This window comes from Corvus cornix, chromosome 4A (assembly GCF_000738735.6).
Source record: "Corvus cornix cornix isolate S_Up_H32 chromosome 4A, ASM73873v5, whole genome shotgun sequence".
NCBI lineage: Eukaryota > Metazoa > Chordata > Aves > Passeriformes > Corvidae > Corvus > Corvus cornix.
The window spans coordinates 15940269-15954791 of NC_047058.1; the positions used below are offsets into that span (position 1 = coordinate 15940269).

The following is a 14523-nucleotide window of genomic DNA, read 5'->3' on the forward strand; positions in this document are numbered from 1 at the left end:
AACCCTGGCAAATCTATAATTTTGTGTAATTTCACTTGGATGCTCACTGTAATAGCCGTAGTATTTATGACACCATGAGTCATAACCATACACTCCTCGGATAGCAAAGACACCATTATCCACACTATTTAAAATCAGAGTTCTTGTGCAGGAGAATATTCTACTAAAGGCAAGGCCTGCTTATTTGACTTAAACTATAGGCTTAGTCTATAAATATGTACTATTTCTCTACGTACATCTGTGTCAGCCATGAAATGCGTGTAAATATGTGTTATAGAAGGAGAGTTGTAAACATTATGAGAAACGTCTTCTAGTAATTCTTTAGATTCTGCCCATAAAATAGAAAATCCAATTAAATTGCCTTCTTATGCTTCAAACAAACCTTGGTCATGCAGTAATTAAATCATAAAATAGACCCTCTCAGAAAAAAAAAACCACTGCTGCACATTCAGAACATGATACCCTCTTGCATTCTGGCAGCATTTGTGTGTTTCACTGAGTGCAATGAGAAGACAGAAAACAAAGTTATCATCTTTATTTTGAATGGAGGGCAGTGAGGGCTAAAGATGTTTTGAGGGACATTCTCAGTAAATTTGAGACAAAAGGGATTTTTCTCCATTCAGTTCTGGCAGATATTCAGCTGCAAGCTTGAGAAGTTCCTGCACTGAGGGTCAGCACCTCTCTTTCCGTCCTCCTCTTCACATAATGTGTATGAGACTGTGGCTCCTGAGGATGTAAGCCCTTGCTGATTGCCAGCACAGTTCTTACAGCTACCAGGGACCTTTCTGGGTAAGATACTGCACACAGCTTCTAGGATTTCACACATTCATTCAGTGCTGTTAATAATTACTCAGTGTAATTCTGAGCAGTAAAATATCTATTCTGAAAGACCCAGTGTCTTGATTTAAGGAACCTTCCAGCAGTTTGAGACTCACAGTCCACCTCAACCACTGCACTTACAGTGAAACAGTAATTGGTATTTGGAGAGATGTTGTTACATGATATTCAGAGGCATTTAACAGGATGTAGCTGCTATGTAAATATTATGTAGTTTTTATTTGCAGTATCCTCATAAAACTTCTCTTTTTAATATCCTTCCCTGTTTGCTTGTAATCACCATCCACATAAAAGTCACTAACTTGAGAAAATGTTTAATCCAGAGTTGTTATATTCTGTCAAGCCTCAGAGATTGCACAGAAATGAACCATATCACCCCAAAAGTCAACCCTTTGCCTATGCAGAACTCTACCATGAGCAGAACTCTACTGCCCCAAACTCCAGAAAAGAGATTACTGAGTCTGTAAACACAGAGTACTCTCAAAAGCTTTCCTGATAGTGAAGGAATTGTTAACAAACAGGTAATTTTGCTGTAGAAGACCGAATGTATTTCCAGAATTACATGTGTCCCAACACTGCCACTGCAATGGATTTTTATATAGCAGTACAGCAATAGCTATTATAAAAGATGGCATCGACTGCTCCAGGCAATATTTCGTCCTTGGATCTTCATCTTTTCCAGAGTCAGCATCCACATTTGTGCAAAACAAGAAAAGGATAACAGGGTCTATTGTACAAAAAGCTACCTGTTCCTATCATCCTTACAAAATAAACCCCTCATTTCTTATATTTCATCTCCAATCAAAAATCTGTCATCCTGACAAAACTGAAGTATCTTAGAAAATTATATAAAGATTTTCAGGCTTGACCTGTTAGCTACCCATCATCAAAGAAACTACTGCCATTATGACATGCATCCAAGCCCCTGAGGACGTTTTTCATACTATTAGGAAGTCTAGTGGTCAATTTCAGCATTTTCTCATTTTTCCTCAATCAGCCAGAAGCAAAAAGAAATCCCTGGGCAACACTGAGCAAAAGAGAAAATTCTATCTCAGTATCCACTTTTCTCTCAGAAATCTCAAAGAAGAAATCAGAGGTGAACGTAGCTCTATAATTATTATTCACAAAGTGTTTCCAGTGAGCTTTTTCCTCATCTCTGGGAGATGCAGTCTTCTGCATCAATGTCAGACGACGTGGCAAAATCACCTGCAAACTCTATAAAGGGTTGTGAATTCATCATTGCTTGGGGCAGTGATGTGGCTGGTAGTCATTTCCTGATCAAAATTATCTTCTGGAATAGCCCAGGACATAGAATATACAAGAAAACATTGATGCAGCTGTAGAGCAACACTACTTAGAGACTAAGAAGAGATTGGGGATTTTCTTTGCTTGTTTATGGCAGATATACTGAGAGTCTTTCATTTAGAGTCTGGAGCTAGTTCTTCCTTCAACCACAGCTAATAGTCAGATGACAAACAGAGCATTAAAGCTGCATGACTAGCCAAGCTTGTAAAGTCTTAATAAGAGATCCATTGGAAAGCATTCCACAAAAATGTAAGTATTTGTTTGTCTTACAGGCAGGTGATGTCATTTCTTCTACCTTCATCCCTGTCAGGGGGAGCTCAGGAAAGCGAAATCCAGAAACATGAAACAGGCAGAGATACCAGCTCCGTTTTCCATCATGCCGTTTTACATGTGCCAATGCTACAGCCAAGGGACACCTGTGATGGAACCTCACTGGTTTTACTGGTCAGGAAAGTTCATTAATTGAAGCATGTGCCCACGTGCCATCCAACAGGCAGCAGACCTGAAGGAAATACAAAGAATCCCCAAGACCTGCCACCAGAATAATGAGTTCGGCTGAATAGCGCCAGACACAGGTCTTTCTTTTTCTGTACAAAATGTCAATAGTGTGGAAACAATAAACACCCTGTGAGATTAATGCAGTCATTTTACACTGCTCAGCAAGCTACTACACAAGTTAGATGTCAATGCTGAACTTTGCATTCATCAGTGAAGTATGAACTTTCCTAATATTTTGTAAAAATAGTGATTTTTTTAAAAAAGTGAAAATACCTCTAGAGATTTGTATTTGGAAATTTAATAAAACCCAGGGAGTTAAATTTTTTTGTACCCTCAGGAAGAGTGGCAATGTAAAGCAGTCCACTGTAGAAACACCACCTTTAAGTTTGGATAGGTTTAAAAATACTTGGTTCCAAAATAAATCCAAAACCCTCAGTCTGCTTATCTGTGCCCAGGCACCTTTTCATTGCCTGGGACAAGAGCAAAATTGCTTCTCACCCTGCTGCACACATGCCATCATTCAGCTGGCAGCCAGTCACTAGTGGGGTTCCCCAGGGCTCAGCATTGGGGCCAACTTCATTGATGATCTGAACAAGGGGATCGAGGGCACCCTCAGTCAGCGTGCAGATGACACCAGTTTGGGTGGGGGTGTTGATCTGCTGGACAGCAGGAAGGCTCTGCAGAGGGATCTGGACAGGCTGGGTCCATGGGCTGAGGCCAGTTGTATGAGGGTCAATCAGGCCAAGTGCTGAGTCCTGCCCCTGGGTCACAACAACCCCCTGCAGCTCCAGGCTGGGGCAGAGGGGCTGGAAAGTGTCCAGTGGGAAAGGCCCTGGGGGTGCTGGTCAAGGTGGGCAAGAAGCCAGTGGCACCTGGCCTGTCCCAGCCATGGTGTGACCAGCAGCACCAGGACAGTGACCGTCCCCCTGACTGGGTACTGGTGAGGCCACTCCTCAAATCCTGTGTCCAGCTCCGGGCCCCTCATGACAAGAAAGACATTGAGGGGCTGGAGCGTGTCCAGAGAAGGGAATGGAGCTGGGGAAGAGTCTGGAGCATGTCTGATGGGGAGCAGCTGAGGGAGGAAGAGTTGGCCTGGACAAAAGCAGACTCAGGGTGACCTTCTCACTCTCTATCACTCCCTGAAAGTTGCAGCCAGGTGAGGGCCAGCCTCTTCTCCCAGCAACAGGACAAGAGGAAATGGCCTAAGCTGTGTCAGGGGAGGTTCAGGTTGGACATCAGGAAGAATTTCTCCATGGAAGGGGTTGTTGGAAGGGGCTGCCCAGGGAGGTGATGGAGTCACCACCCCTGAAGGTGTTCAAGAAATGACTGGACTCTGGACTTGGCACTTAGTTCCATGGTCTAGTTGACAAGGTGATGATCAGTCAAAGATTGGACTTGATAATCTTGGAGGTCTTTTCTAACCTAAATGATTCTGTGGTTCTGTTCATATGCATTTACTGAAGTATTTACATGGCAGGACAATAAAACAATCACTGTAAGTCATCTATTCCTACTAAGATAAATATTTAGAAATACCTGTGACCTTTAAAACCATGTTTTCTGAGCTGTGACGACAGATAGAAAAGGAACCACGTGAGCCCAGGCAGCCCAAACCACAACAAAAGAGACCCCTGTAAGTACACAGTGCTTCAGCAGGAGAGAGACAACACGCCCTCCTGGGTATCTCTTCTCCCAAATTAGCGTCATTAACACAGTGTTCACACCTTCTGTTTCCCAACCCACAGGAGATTTCACTGAAGTGCAGCAGGCAGACATAGTATTTGCCCTGCCACAGATGAAAGAGCCAAGGGAAGCCATACCTTATCCATTGCAGCTCTTCAGAAAATTAGTTGGAAGTCCAAGTTTCTCCAGCCTACTTTGACAGATTAAAGCAACACAAACCATACAACACAAATGGGAGAAATAAAAAGAGAACTATCATAAAATCTGCAGCCAGCAGAGGACAGGGACAAAGTTTAAATCTCCTGTTAATAGCATCTATTACTTTCAGGGCTCGCCACAGACTAAAGAATTTCATCTCACTCTGGAAAAACAATACTGATCCTCAGGCTGAGAAGAGGACTTCATCAAGCACTCCCATGGCCTGATGAAGTCAGGGCCTGTCTGACCATTCAGATGCCACTCCTGGGGTCACACTCACACCACCCCGGACTGTCACTGCTGGGACCAAAGCCCCTTTGCAGTGGCAGCTCCAGTGACCCACTGGGTCCCTGTTTGTCTCCCTGCACACCCCACACTCACACAGACAGGTTTCCCTCACTGGCTTGACCCCAGGTGTCCCATAAGAGAGTCCCAGGCACCTGGTTCTTTTAAATCATTTAATCATGGGGCAGGACATCATAACTGCTGGAGCTGGTGCCTCCAGGGTGGGACCCCAAGCTTTTATGCCCTCACAGTCTGTGCACCCATTCCAAGGTGACACTGAGTCTGGGGTCTTGCTGCTGTTCACCAGCTCCTGCAGAGTCTCAGGGTGCCTGGCCATCCCCCAGTGTCCTTTGTCAGATGAAGGGTCAGTGCTGCTTCCCAGCCCCTTGCCGGGGGCTCCAGCCATTTCCCCCACCCAGGGCACAACCTGCAGCTCTCACTGCAGCTGCACGGGGAGCTTCCTGCTCCAGATGTGTTCCTCAACAGTCAGCATAAAAACCTCTTTTCATAACGATGCTCCAACCCAAATTCCAGTCATCTAACATTAAAAAATGCACACCTATCTTTTAATATTTATAAATTAATACTTAGAGATAGTAAGACTTGTTCGTTCTCATTTTTACACAACAGCTAGAAAGAATCTGCATTGCGAGATAGCAGCAATAACTCCAATTTAACCAAATTTTGTTTGCAAGTAGCACAAGGTTATCACTTCAGTAAAGGATTTTACAGCATAATGTCCACACAATGAATAACTTTCAGAGAAATAAAGAGTGGAGGCAATAAACACCTCCCAGGTAGAATGGCTATTACCTTTAGCATATTTATAATTTGGCTTAATGTAAAATTTTGAAATTTCTTTTTGCAACATTTCTTTTTGTTCAGCTTTTACAAAGAGACACATTCTTTTTCTATGCACCGTATCTGCATAAACAATCATTAAAGCAATACCTGCTTAACATGCCCTTGCTCATCAGCCTAACTTGAAGCATGGTCTGACTTGGCAGCATGATGAGCAGTCCTTCTCCGTGCTTTCCATCGTGGTTAGGGGTATAGGCTGCTGGATGCATTTGCATACATTAGATGAGCACAGGTGTCCCTACTGCTAAGACACCAATAAAACACTCTTTTAAGAACAGAATGAATCAACTCAACCTAAAAAGGAGCCTAAACATTCCTAAGTAATCATGGCATCTTCATTTTGAAGAAAACCAACTTTTAAGCATCCATGGCTTAAATATTATTAAGATTTCTAGGAGAAATATTCTTCAGCCCCAATAGAGCCCATGTTTTATTTAAATTAGCATTACACCTAAGAGCTTCAGCACATATTTTCTTCTCAGGCAGTCCTTATTACTTTGTGACTGCTTCATATCACCCCTAAATAACACTGTCACCAGCTAAATGAATAGAGTGAGCTATACTTACAGATGATTTATACAGAACTAAAACATGTATCAGGAGGCATATTTCCACCCTGAATCTCTAGATACAGTTCCCTGTGGCAGCAAAGGAGCTATGTGCCTTTCTGCCCTGAATTTCTAACAAGATAATTTGCGTATGTGCACTCTCCTGAGCTCTGGCACGCACAACTTTGCACAAAGTTGGAAACCTCTGTCTGGGAAAGGCACATTGTGTGCCTCACCCTGTTCTGAACATCTTCTACAGCCACTGCAGGCATCACTTGGCACAGCTCACCAGAGGCACTCTGCTTCTGGAAGGAGAGGGGAAAAAATAGACAGGAAGAATCATGCCCAGTCTTATTCAACAATCACATGGCATGCACTGGAGCAGTTCGAGCTGTAGGGACGTACGGACTCACCTCTGTGAACAGAAGAACCCTTATCCTTACTGGTGAGGTCAAACAGCAAAGAGCTGGCTGCTGATGACCAGTCATGCCAATAAAATGCTCCTGTCTTCCCACTGGCCCTTTATATATTGTCCTAGAGAAGTTCCAAGGACTCCTCCAAAAATTTTGTGGGTAGCGTACAAAGTAATAACCACAAAAGAAAATATATCATGTGAAGAAACTACAACTCTGAAAATAATTCTGTCAGTCAAGCTGACCATCAGGTGAGGATAAATCAAACTATTGTGTTGGATACTGGAGCAGTGATGGTAGCAGAGGAAGCTTCAGCTGAAGGACTAGGAGCTAAAAGTCTAACACTTGCAACGTCATTCATTCAGCTGCTCAGTGCCCTGGGTAGTATATTCTTCATACTAACAGAGGCATTTAAATGCAACTTCAAACCTAACATTTAAAAAATAGAAATACATCTTTCTACCTGCTTCACACAGTTCAGGCCTTGTTTCAGATTTGAAGGAATGCTGGAGAAAACAAATAATCTGTAAAGAAAGAATGAACCCCAAAGCAACCATGAAGATGCAGAGAGAACAGCCCCCCCAAACCCTCCATATAACTTCTCCTACTGCTTTGGGTCCCTTCCTTGCCTATGTGGCCATGATTTTCACAGATTTTCAGCATGACACTTATCAGATTGCATTGCAACTAGTCAGAACTTGAACACCAGAGGAATCTGTCAAGAAGCACAATCATATAAAGGCTCATAACCAAATACAAGGACTTCTGCCTTCATCTTGCCACATTGCAACCATGTCAAGGAGACCAAAGGGAGAGAACACAAGCTCCTACTTGATCAGGTACGAGGAGTCCTGCGAATAAACCTCAGGACTGGCTCAGAAACAAGTATGTGGCTGTTTGTGATAAGCTAAGCAAAGCAGTGGTACAAGAAAAGGCCAGCACTTCTGGAAAGAGGCAGTTACACAAGAAAATTTGCCATCTTGTAAAATTATCCTTTCCTCACCCGCATAGTGTTAGGCATAGTCCCCACTGGGCTGTGCTGAAACACATTCACAACAGTCAGGCAGACGTGACGTTGATCACTGCTGCCAGGATATATTAGGATTATTATATTCTCACCCTGCTTTTTACATTATTCTCTAAGCATCTGCTATTTGCCACTGTTGGAGACAGCATACCAGGCTGTCAGTAATTGTTAGTGTCAAGGAAACAAATGGACTGTTCAAGAAAAAACTGTAAAAAAATGAAGGTGGCAAAAAGAGAGAGGAAGAAGTAATCAAGGTGGAATCATAGAGTCTCAGAGATGAGGTCAAGGGGTGCTAAATAAATAATAAATGCCAGGGTGAGCACTGAGGGGATAAGAAATACAAAACAACACCCCAGTGGTTGGAAAAGGAAAGATTTTACTCCATATTCCTGCTAGAAGGGAAGTACCTCAAGGGCAGAACAATGGAAAAAGATGATCAAGCTAAGGAAAAGACACAGACGAGGCAAAGACCTGGACAGGAGCATTTTTGGGGGGCCACAAATATTAGTCCTGCAATTGTAAGTGGTCACCTGGACATGAGACCCAAAGCAGCATCACAGAGCAATTGCTAGAGGACTGAACTCCTAAGGAATAAAGAAAAAAGTACTTAAATTAAAAACCAGCAGAAATCCCAGAACCAACAAAAAGTATGGCAAAACAAGAGCGCTCAAAAACCAATTTTGTATTTGCTTTGTCATGGATTTTATGAATTCCTCAACAGCAACAGAAACCTGTTCAGACTCTCCTGGAAAACATCACCCAGTGGCCACCAGGAAGCTGAACCTGAAAGGAACAGAAATCACTGTGACTGCGGGGCCTCCTGCACCTGCATGTGATGGGAACCTCAATCAGCCTTTTGAATAATCCTGAAATGTTTTAATCTACTTAATAAAGGGGGGGAAGAGCAGCTGTGCCAGCACTGCAAACTTGTTTTTTGCAAACAGCTCAGTGACACACCACACACTGACTGTAAGAATATCATTACCTGAAATTACTACGGCACACTTTAAAAATCATTGATAATTGACAAGATGTAATTTTAATGAGGAACCATCAGTGAATGAAAGTGCTTTTAACTGGGCCTGCAGAGACAACTTTCACAGCCCAATGCAACTCAGAACTGGCTTAAGTGATAAATATTGCCAAACCTAGACAAGCACAATCAAACAACTCAGTCTTCTCCATATGTCCAGCCCTATCAGAGATCAGACACTGCAACAGAGAAAAGCATAAGTCTACTTCTCTAGGGTCAAAGAATTCAGTGGGGAAGGATCTACTCCACTTACAGAAGGGGGAACAGTTATGTTGAAAGTTGGAGAATTAAAAATATATTTTGGAGTCAGGGCAGATAAATGGAACACAAAGTCCCAGGGCCATTGTGGAGCTACAGGATCTAATGACACATTTAGATGTTTGAAGAGAAGCAAGGTTAGAAAGGTGATGTTGTTTCTATGTAAGGTGCTAGTGAGAATATTATTAAAATCTGGCATTCTGCCGTCCCAGAGCAGCCACCTCTAATGTCCACAGCTCAAAAAGATGCTGAAAAACACAGAGAAGTGCATAGAATTTAACTGCCTGGAAACAGATTGTGTGGAAAGGGTTTAAATTATATGATCTCTCCAGCAAAAAGAAGGCTGAATAATGATTTGTCCACATCGTGGGAAATGATTTGCATTACCAGCAGGCTCCTTAATTAAGCAGACAAAGGATGAAGATGATTCAACTTATGGAACAAGAAAATAAACAGATTGGATTTATTATTTTATAAATCACTAGAAATAATTACTCATCAAAACAACTACCCTGAGGACACCTTTGAGCTCCAGTTATCTGCACTCTTTAAATAAGCCTGAATATTCCTCTGAAAGGCAAGGAGAAGTTTCTGGGTGAAATTTTCTGTAGCCTGTGTCATCAGGATGATCCCAAGGATCATGTATGCATTACAGAACTGAGGACTGCTAGAGAATATTTGCCATAGTCACACTACAGTGCTCAGACTTACTTGCTTACATGAGGTTTGGTATTTGCACATAGTTGTAGAAAATAGAGAATGTGATGATTAACATTCAAAAGCAGGTACGTTATCGAGACAAGAGAGCCATTTGGTACATTTATTCCAGCATTCAGCTATTTTATTGTTGCAAGCCAAGCACATAGCACTGGGTACCATAAAATATAAAAATACAGGCTTCTTCAAAGGGAGTGTGTATTAAATTTAATCCATAACTGTAAGAGTTTCGGTAGACCTACAGTAGCCCCCAGTAGAAATGTTAACATTACAGTCTTCCACATAACAGTGTCCACAATAACTGTGTGCAAACCACTGTATATATTAAAGTGGGGATAATTAATATGCTTCTGCATTTTATTTTTTGTTTCCTTTGCAAGCAATAGCTGTTCTAAAATCATACATATCTGCCCAGAGCATCCTGAATGTCACATATGCTGAAAAAGAAAAATTGTGGTCAAATGCTGCAATTCCTGGAATGAAAACACACTCAAAAATCCACATTTTGGCTGAAACCAGCCTGTTGGGTAAATCTCAAATATAAAATTCTTTATGGGACAAATCTCACTCTGCTGGTCTTCTCTCTGCAGCAGTAATTGCCTGCATACAATCAAGGTGCTGAGAAGTGGGCAGAAGCAGAAGATCCACAACACCCACTGACACAAACACGTATTCTCCACACCAGTCTCTACAGTGACACAGATTTTCCCACTTTGCTTTCACCATAAAGCCTGGAACAAACCAGTCTGGCAGATATAACTGCTATTTAATAGGAGGGGGACAAGCACAACTTGCAGTGCCAATCAAAGAGAGGGTTTATAGAATCAAGTAGCAATATCGGGTCCCAGTGATCAGAAACATACTGGCATCTGCTCTTGGGATGCTCAGGAGCAAACAGCAGCACACGCTTCACAGTCCCACTCCATCACATGGACTGACAAAAATGACTCAAGTCAGCAAGGCAGAGTTAAATCTGCAGGGTCAGATCCTCCAGCGAACCCTTCAAAGGAGCCTGGAGCATCCCAGGTGGCGCTGGTGGTTTGCTGAATGTGGACTGAGCCCAGCTGCTGTTGCGGGGTGGGGTTCATCTCATCCACTGCTGCTGCCACCCCCACACCCACCCCCGGACCAGTCACGCAGGCTCCACCCATGGGATTGGAGAGGAGTGGGCATTTCCAGCCTGCAATTCATCTCATCTTGCTGTACAAGGGTAATGGTTCCCTCCGACTGCTTTTTTCTCTGCTGCGAAGAAAATCTAAACATGAAGCTCCAACATAAATCCTTGCACCATCAGATTAATGCCCTTCTGTCTGTCAGTGCCAGGTAATTATATATGTAATGACCAGTGAGATCTTCCATGCTGTCACACCTAAGAAATAAAGCTGGGACAGAGCAGGGAGACCAATTTTACCACTGCTTGAGCTGGAATCAAAATGTATTACTTGTTACCTAGTATCTATGAAGGGGAAAAAAAATCCAAAATACAGAAATTGGTTATAAAGGAACCAAGTTACCAGAACATGTCCTGCTGTCCAGAAGACCAAAGTGATGATCAGTGTGTGTCCTAGCTGCAGAGCAAATAAGCTGAAGTAGTTACTGTGCAACTTGAATTCATGGACCATGGCCCGAGGATGGGAAAATCTTGGCTGGCAGAGGGGCTAACCCATATCACATCCTGGCTCACCAATAAACTGCACCTTTGCTGTACAACAACCTCCCACCTCTACTTTCCCCTTTATCGATTATGCAGAAACCACAGAATTCATACAATATTTATATCGTGGAAGGAGTATTATAGTGATGGGGGGGTGATGTCATTTCTCTCATGTTTGTTGACTTATGGCTAGAATGTGCAATTCAACAGCTGAGGAACATATAATTTCTATTCATGCTGCACTGCTCAGAAGCGCACACATTTCAGTCCATGTCAGCTGAAAAAAGGTAGCCAGATCCTTGGACACTTGCCACTGCAGCTATGTAGTAGAATTATGGTGCCTTGAACATTTTATGATCTCTGATGATAGCAGCATTTACACTGGGCTGATGGTTCAAATTAATCTGATTTTCAGAAGTTACAGCATTTAATTAGGATTGGTAATAAAAATTATGGTATCAAAGAAGCATTATGACAGCATCTGTCCTGATCCAGAGATGGGGGAAATCAGTCAGGGTTTAAAAAAAACAAATAGTAAATTATTGAAAGTGACTAACAACCAAAGAAAAGGACCTTCTGGAACACTAAACAATAGAGAGCAACTGCCTCATCTTTGGGGTGGGAAGTTGCTTAATAATTTTGCACCTCAAAACATTTCTTTGATGTGGTGTAAAGCCCTCTCAACAATACAGGTCCCTTTCTGTACATTTTCTAAGCAGCTAAATCCTAGCACTCCATTTTTACTTTTATTGCCTTTCAGACTGGTGAGAGCAATATAATGATTCATCATTAAAGCACACTTTAAGCAGCTTTGTTCCTATTTGTTGCTATATATATTAAATAGAAATTGCTCTTTGAATTCACCTCTAAAGTCAGACCCAGTTTTTTTATCTAACAAGAATGATATCTCCAGTCATCATCTGAATGCAGCAAAGTGAGAAAACCTTTTGCATAATATAAATATCTGCATTCACTAAGAGGAGACTGATGCCACCACCTACCGTGAATGCATTTTATAAGTGGTACAAAGCCAGATAGATTCCAAATGCAGTAGCACAGTCTCTTAAAGACACTCCAGGCACTATCAGAAAGGAACAGTTTTATCTCCAACTCAACAGTTTCTGGACCACAGGCTTTAGTCACCTGTAGCTGGTTTACAAGCAGCATACAAACCATAAAAATGCGATGGTTGCTGAAAGAGTGCAGGCACCTAAAGACAGGCTTTTGTTTAAATCCTTAGAGAAACCAGGGGAATCACCCCCTAGCAAAGAGCTATTTCTTTGCCCTGTTACCCATCTCCTACACCACCTGTCACTGACAAGCAGCATATGACTGGCCCTATTCCAGCATGGCTCAGCAGGCAGAGGACCTAATGGATAAGGCCAGGCATTGTCTCCAAAAGGGCAGACCTGCAGAGGTCTCAGCATCTCTGCTTCCAGGTCACCACTGGACCCATAAGAACATCAAGTTTAGCCCCTTGTTGCCAGGGGGCACAGCAGGAAGTCCCTGTCCTCACACTCCAGGGTGGGCAGAATGTGACTGCCAGGTAGAGGAAGGTGATCAGTACAGTGTGTGTGACACAAAGTGCTGGCCACTCCCCATTTTATTGATTACAACTTTAAAAATTAACTCTAACAAATAGCTCTCAACTTCCACATAGTTAGAGTTTAAAGCAGAACTTCATTGCTGACCAGAAAGGCTGCTCAGAAATAATCAGTGGTTCAAGTGTACGTGTTTGATTTCCTGAGCGGATACAAGTAGGGCTGTAAGGAACATATTCCCATTCACTTCTTCAAAACACATCACCTGGAAATACACCCTAACTTTTTTGCTGTTTTTTGTAAAAGTAACTTTTGAAAAAGACACTTGCTAGAATAGAGGCACAAAGATGACCAAAATAGTTGCTGGCCAGCAAGCGCCCAAACTAATTCTGAATTTAGAAATCATGTTTGAGAACCATTTTGCTCTGATTCAGCCAGTTCAAATCACCATTCTGTCTGTGTGCAAACAGCAGTAAATGGGATGACTAATATATATTCTTTTCTAGTGCTTCCTGCACAGGCAATGGTGCTACTTAATGCTCACCACCTTCTATAAGTGCTGTTATAGAAAGAAGTCATTCAGATGACCTTACACCAATTCTACACTGGTGAGACTCCACTGAATGTTCCTACATTTGTGTTTTCACCACTCCAAGTGAAGCCAGGAGATTTTTCTCTTCTTTGTAGGAGAAATACCTGTTGCTATGGAGCACTGGGGATCTAGTATGTGGGTAAGAAGGGATCCTCTTTCTCAGGACAGAGAGGAGTAGATACTTCCCAGGTGTCATCACAGCCTCCATCCCTAGCAGGGATTGTGGCTTCTTGATTCATACACAACAACAAACCCACCAGACCCACTTCTGCTTCTCCACCTCCAACACAGAGGTCTTGCACAGCAGAAGAGGTCTTCTCTACAGGATCCCAGAGCAGGATGGACAAGAGTTCTGTTCTTGCAAAAAAGGAAACATGTTCTTGCCTGCATTTGGGCCTAAATTACAGGGGAAAAAAAAAAAAAAAGGGTGGGGGTGGATTCTACTCCAGATTTCCCTATGAGAGATGTCAATGCTGAGTCAAACACAGCACAACAGCCCTGGGGAACCTTAGGAGGCAATTACAAATGCTCTGACAAAAATGCTCAGGTAGCAACACGTTCCAATTAAGAAGGTGTTGCTACCTGAGCAAAGAAAACGAAAGTGACTAAAGAGATTTACAGCGCAGATGACAGTGCTGCTCTTTTTCTTGAAGGATGCAGTTATGAATGACACATTTGTTCTGTCAGGATGCCACAGAAACACTTCTGAAACTGTTACACAGCAATGGCACTGTTGGCTGTGCTGTCTCAATAGCTCTGCAATGCCAGAAACAAACACGAACCACTCTCCATGTGATGCAGGTGAGTGATTCAGGCAGCACCTTCCTGTTGTGCACAACCAGGTTTCCTTGGCAGGGTCTGCGCTCAGCAGCCAACAGGCAAACCTACAGATGTGGGTCAACCAGGCCAACAAAATCAAATAGGTGTCCAATGACCAACACTCTGCTTTTCCAGGGAAACTGGAAACTTTCCCTTCAGATTAATCTTTACAGAATAAAGCTCCCACTGGAGGTCTCAAGACAAACCAAAAAAGCATGCCCTGATGGTGAGAAGGTAACAGTATTAGCTGCTGC

General features: G+C 42.7%; 1 protein-coding gene across 3 annotated transcripts in view; it reads right to left on the bottom strand.

The window, feature by feature from the left end:
* Nucleotides 1-14523, bottom strand: part of HTR2C (5-hydroxytryptamine receptor 2C) — a 263993-nt gene that overhangs the window by 196388 nt on the left and 53082 nt on the right. The gene's annotated exons all lie outside the window — the stretch shown is intronic.